The following is a 6734-nucleotide window of genomic DNA, read 5'->3' on the forward strand; positions in this document are numbered from 1 at the left end:
TGAAAGGGAGAGAATGACAATACTCAATATATAAAACAAAAATTAATTAGCCAAAGTATAGAAAAATGATAATCAAATCATAATGGTTCTATAATCAAATCACTGTCATATTTTTCTCTTCAGAAAAAGTAGTCACAATCAACACAACTTGAATGTAATGGAAGGACCCAGCAGGAGCTGTGGTGTAACAACCCGTCCTGGGATTTATGGAACAAAAAGGGTATTTTTGTATTTTCACTAAGTTTGGGGATACTTTCCTTTTTAAAATTGTTTTTGGGTCTTAATTGGTGTGCCCGAGGTTGCCCACCCCTGTTTTGTGTCCCTGGTTTCCCCTTTCCCCCTGGACTCATCTCTCTCCCTCATTTCTCTTTTCTCTCTCACTCGAAACTCTCTCTGCAACTCTCTCTCCCTTCTCTGCGCTGTCCCCCTCCTCTTTGAAAACAACCCATACACACCCGTGCTCACACCTCATCAACGACAACAACATCACCATCAACACCACGTTAGCTCTCTCTCTCTCTCTTCGTCTCTGTGGAGCACAGAGAAACTCCAGTGAGTTCCTCGTCCTTCCGTTTTGGGTAAGCCTAAAACACTCCAAATGATTATCTTTTCATCCCTATAGTTCTTCTCTGACCTCGTGGTTGTGTTTTGGATGTCAAACCACGAAGAAACTCGTCGGGGAGACTTCCCCAGATTTCCAGTGAGAAACCGACGGTTTTCAAGCCAATTTCTGGCCAAACCACAGTGAGTTGGCCGGTATTCTAGGTATCAATCTCTTCGTCTCGCTGAGCACTACAACATACCTTTTTGTTTTATCTAATTTCATTGAGTATTGAATAAGTTATATCCATTTGAATCTTACCTAATTTCAATCAACCTCCGAGGCTTTCGAGGCATTTTCCGGCCAAACCACGGCGAGTTAGACATCATGTGAGGTACCATTCTCTTCGTCTCTTCGATTTTCATTTTTGAATCACTTGATTTCATTGAGTATTGACAAAGTTATGGATGTTCAAAGTTTGTCTAAATTCCGGCCGAAATCCGGCCTTCCTCTCCTGCGTGAAACCCAGCCCAAGAAATCTCCCAGGCCTTCGTGCCGTTCCTGTCAAGCCCAAAACCCTGGGCAGCCCAACCTAACCTTTTTATTTTCTTTTTATTTGTTAGTTTAAAGGCTTTTGGGCCATTTCCCTTTAGGGCTTTAGGCCCGTGCATTCTAAAACCCAAACCCATCAAAACCCAAACCCAAGACCCAAACCCTTTAGGCCCAACCCGGATCCAACCCTAAGCCCAAACCCGGTTGACCTGGTTTAACCCGTTGACCCAGACCTGTTGACTTTGACCCGGACTGACCGTTGATCGTTGACCCGGTCAACGGTCAGCGTTGACCTTGACTTTGACCGGTCAATGTTGACTTTGAACTTTGACTTTTTGGGTTTTTGTGTGGGACATGTCCTAGGCTAATTTTGACATCCTGAATCCGTTTTCGATGTTCGTTTTCCCAAATTCCGTTGTTTGAGTAGAATTTGGCTAAATGTACCATTTATGTGCTTAGGGGCAATTAATTGTGGCGTTTTTGTCTTCGCTAGTTGCATGGCTTTTTGGCAGCTAAGTACTGTGAGTGGACCCCTTCTAAAGATGTATGTTTTGATAGTAGAAATGCATACATGAAAAGCATGATTTGATGACTATGTTTTATGAGATAACATGTTTACTGAGGCTAGTTTGAATTATTACTATGTTTCCTATAACCCGTGTTCTTATAGAATATCCGATGGATGACGATATGATATTTAGAACATGTTTAGAACACCTCTTTATAGTATTGATGATGGATGACTTTATACTATGAAGTTGCTTTTCAATATATGTATGTTCACTGGTTTTGTACTTACCTAGTGGTCCTTTCTGCTACGAGACGTAGGGATAGATTCTGGTCTGTCCCGGGCGACGGTTTGGTGTTGGCATAAGGCCTGGAGTGTGTTTCCTCTGGCTATTAGCACAGGGACGGGGAGCCGGCATGGGGCCTAGGGATTATCGGACATTCACTAGTGATTATTATATATACAAGTTATGATTTGAAACATTGCACGACCTGCTAGGTTTCGGAAAACCTATGTTTATCATGATATATATGTTTTCATAAAACCTGGGGGTTAGTACGTTGATAACTGTTTTATTATATGTATATCAACTTGGTCCACTCATGTTGGTTTAACGCCCCCTTCAGGACTTAGAATCGAGGCGTACAATCCCAACGTCAATGCACTTCCGCATTGGAATCTTCGAGTCCTCTCGGCGTAGGACCCACACCTTTGTTTCATTCAATTTTATATTATTTTCTTTTAGTGTTCTAGATTAGATGTGTGCTCTGAACACGTTCCTTAAATGCATATTCATTATTCTTTTAAATTTATAAGCCTTATCTACCCTTTGTTTTCAGCATTTGCACTCAATAAATGGCTTTCGTCACCCTCAGGTGTCAACCAGCACATGCCTATCTTGGTATTCGGGAAATATCGGGATCGGGGCGTGTCATGTGGTCTAATATTCAACTCCTTATTAGACACCAGCGTCCGCGGGTTTTCTTTCTTACGTATTTGTGTAATCGATACTCGATTTCTTATTTTCACAGCGAACAGAAAAAACAGGAAAGAAACTTGGTATCTTATTTGCTCTGTGTTTTAAAAAAGAATGGAGCATTCAACTATTACTCAAATCAAGCTGCTTTTGTTTATACTCTTTTATATGGCCTGATTCTTTTGTGCATGAGTGCCGCACGTCTGGAATCTGCGTCACCCCCTAGTAGCAGCACTGCCCTTGGAAATGAAATTGCTCGCATGGTGCTGTTCAACTTCAAGAAAAGAATTGTTGACGATCCTTTTCTTGTCATGAGCTCTTGGAATGATTTTGCCCATTTCTGCAGTTGGGTTGGCGTTACATGCAACAATTCCATACCACCTTCTATTGGAAATCTTACTTATCTTACTGGAATCAATCTGAGAAAGAACAATTTTCGTGGTGAACTTCCTCAAGAATTGGATCGTCTACAAAGCCTGCAACACCTCAACCTGTCTTTCAATTCCATCGCCTGGAAAATTCCAACTAATATATCTCACTGTACACAATTGAGAGTGCTCCTTTACTCCAATAAGCTTATTGGGCCGATTCCGGACCAACTAAGTTTGTTGTTGGATTTAAATATTCTATGATTTGATACCAACAATCTCACTGGAACTATTCCAAGTTGGATAGGAAACTTTTCTTCTTTGCATAGTCTTTATATTGGTAGAAACAACTTTTAAGGAAGTATACCCAATGAGTTCGGGCGTCTAAGAGGCTTGCAATAATTCTCAGTTACTCTGAATTATCTGTCTGGTATGATCCCATCACCAGTCTATAATATTTCTTCCATAACCATTTTTGGTGTTAGTCAGAACCGGTTTCACAGAAAGCTACAGCCAAATGTTGGCGTTATTCTTCCTAATCTCGAAGAATATGATGTTGGTGGCAACAAATTCACAGGAAATTTTCCTGCATCGTTCTCAAATGCTTCTAGACTTCGTTATCTTGATTTGCCTGAAAATGATCTCACTGGAACAGTTCCTGGTGAAAGCCTTTGAAGATTGCGAAGCTTAGTTGGACTAAACTTTGGTGCTAATAGACTCGGAACTGGGAAAATTGGTGACCTGAATTTTATCAGCTTCTTGCCCAATTGTACAAGTCTGGAGGGGTTGGGTCTTCACCGTAACTATTTCAGAGATGAATTGCCAAGCTCCATACCCAACCTTTCCACCCAACTAACCTCTCTTACAATGGAGCAAAACTTGATATATGGACGCATGGATAGAGGCATCATCAATCTTGTAAACTTGACCCTTTTAGGAATAAATTATAACTTTCTCAGCGGTAAGATCCCTGAAGAAATTGGGACGCTTCAGAAGTTGGGGGAACTATATTTGGACGACAACAAGTTTTATGGGCCAATTCCATCTTCCCTAGGTAACTTGACTTCATTGACATCATTGACAGAGCTCTACATCATCGGCAATAGGCTTGAGGGAAGCATTCCTCCAACTCTTGCTAACTGCCAACGTCCATTGGCGCTTGACCTGTCCCGAAACAATCTAACAGGCACCATACCTCAAGAGGTTATTGGGATTTCATCTCTTTCAATTTATTTGCTCCTGTCTAACAATTACTTGACTGGTTCACTACCAGCTAAAGTGGGCGATTTAGTAAAAGTAGTGGAGCTAGATGTGTCTGTAAACAACTTGTCCGGTGAAATCCCTACGACACTCGGCAGTTGTATTATGTTGGAGCGCTTGTACTTGGCAAATAACAAATTTGAAGGAACAATTCCTCTATCTCTTAAAAGTTTAAGAAGCTTGGAAGAGATGGATATTTCGAGCAATAATCTTTCTGGGCAAATTCCTGAATTTATAGGCAAGTTAAGTTTTCTCAAGAATCTCAATGTTTCTAATAATAATTTCCAGGGTGAATTGCCTAAAGAAGGGATCTTTCTAAATGCAAGTCGTCTCTCAATTCTTGGAAATGGTAAGCTTTGTGGTGGTATCCCACAATTAAGTCTACCTCCATGCTCCAATATAAAGGCTCATTCATCTTGAAGATTACATGCCCCAAAAGTAGTTATCCCTGCAGCTTGTGCACTTGCATTCATAATTGCTCTATCATGCTTTATTGTTGCTCGTTCAATGCTTAAGAAGCCAGGAGGTATACCGGCAAGCCCACGTTCTTATATGGATTGGAAATCAGGTGTCTCTTACAAAGAACTTGTTGAATCAACTAAAGGGTTCTCTAGAGAAAATCTTATTGGTTCATGAAGTTTTGGTTCTGTTTACAAAGGAGTTCTCCCTAGTGATGGAATTGTAGTTGCATTTAAGGTATTAAACGTTCAACAACAAGGAGCTTCCAAGAGTTTCATTCGTGAATGTGAAGCTTTAAGAAGTATAAGGCACTGTAATCTTCTCAAGATCATAACTGCTTGTTCAAGCATTGAAAATCAGCGCAATGACTTCAAAAGTCTAGTGTTCAAGTACATGGTAAATGGAAGTCTAGATGTGTTGTTGCATGATGAGGAATCTTTAAGCAAGAGGTTGCGCCTTATCCAAAGACTCAATATTGCAATTGATGTTGCTTCTACATTGGATTACCTCCACCACCATATACGACAATTGTTCACCAAGCAATGTTCTCCTTGATGAAGATATGGTGGCTCATGTTGGTGACTTTGGTTTAGCAAGGTTCCTCTTGGAAGCATCAAATAACGCCTCCCCAAGTCAAACCATGTCAACCGTGCTAAAGGGTTCCATAGCTACATTCCTCCTGTTATGAATTTATTTGGTTATCCTTTTTCTTCCCGTTAACTTATTCGTAGCCAACTTAGTTGTATCTGTATTAGTATTTAATAAAACAGAAAAACGTAAATAATTCTTTGCCTTGAAAATGAATTATCAGAAAACACTGAAATAAATTTAGAATTCTAAACATTTGACTGACATCCTAATGCGAGTAGTGAATGGCAGAGTATGGCATGGGAGGCCAAGTCTCCACACTAGGAGATGTTTATAGGTTTGGAATACTGTTGCTAGAAATGTTTGCAGGAAAAAGACCTACAGATGACATGTTCAAAGATGGTCTAAGCATTCACCAATTCGCAGCCATGGCAATGCCCGACAATGCCGGTGAAATAGTTGACGCTGCATTACTCTTTGAAAGAGCAGAAGCAGATGATAATGATGACAGATGCAGAAATGATGTACATGAAAAACCAATTATAAAATATGTGGACCGCAGCTCTGTCCAAGGAAGAAGCTTGGAGGAATGCTTGGTTATCGTGGTGCGGATAGGACTCTCTTGCTCTGCAATTTCACCACGAGATCGGATGCTTATGGACGTCGTCGTCAACAAAATGAAGGCAATAAGGGACTCGTATCTGAAAATTCAATAAGAAAAAGCTTTGTAGTACACGAGATAGGAATAAGTTTGTTCTGTTTATGCTCTCTCTGTTTTGTATGGTACTACTACTAGAGAAAAGCCAGGTGCAGTACATTTGTGTGAAACTGATTAGATGCCCCTAGTCTTGCCATTTTTTTAACTATCGTTTCTCTCTTCGTTCATCGATCATTTCAGTCTATTTGATTTGCTTCGAATGTCCTAAACTCCTATTTATAATTGGTTCGTAGCTAATGAATTACAGACTGATGAAGTACCCGAAATAAATGAATGGAAATCAATTACAAGAATCTGTATATTCGAACATACAATAATATGATTTAGAGCCTCCAAATCTTAATTTCTACGCAAACAACCCCATTAGTCTGCTGTATTGGCTTTAATTAGTTCAATACAACGAACAAGCAACAATATTGTCTCTGAATAATTGCGGTTCATTGACAAATTGATCCAAATGTTTTGATGTGGGGGATGTTCCACGTCCTACATCCATCGTCATACTCCGAGGAAATAATATTGCACAATCATCTATTTTATTATGAAAAAGATCCGAAAGTGATTACATGATTCATTGATTCACTTAGTAGCATAATGGTTTGAATTTTTTGTCCATCCACTCAAAATTTTCTACCACTAACTCAATGAAGCTCTCTCTTTTCTTCTTATTTTTTTTCCGGGGATGAGATTTCTTCCTTTATGCACACTGCTATCATTACCTGAATTCTTTGTCCTTCCACTCAAATTTTTTACCACGTTACCTA

At 39.9% G+C, this 6734-nt stretch overlaps 1 pseudogene; it reads left to right on the forward strand.

The window, feature by feature from the left end:
* The first annotated feature begins 2691 nt into the window (after positions 1-2691).
* Positions 2692-6170, forward strand: LOC137744180 (uncharacterized; annotated as a pseudogene).
* The last annotated feature ends 564 nt before the right edge of the window (positions 6171-6734 follow it).

The sequence above is a fragment of the Pyrus communis genome, chromosome 12 (assembly GCF_041283825.1).
Source record: "Pyrus communis isolate YQ-2024b chromosome 12, ASM4128382v1, whole genome shotgun sequence".
Taxonomy (NCBI): Eukaryota; Viridiplantae; Streptophyta; class Magnoliopsida; order Rosales; family Rosaceae; genus Pyrus; species Pyrus communis.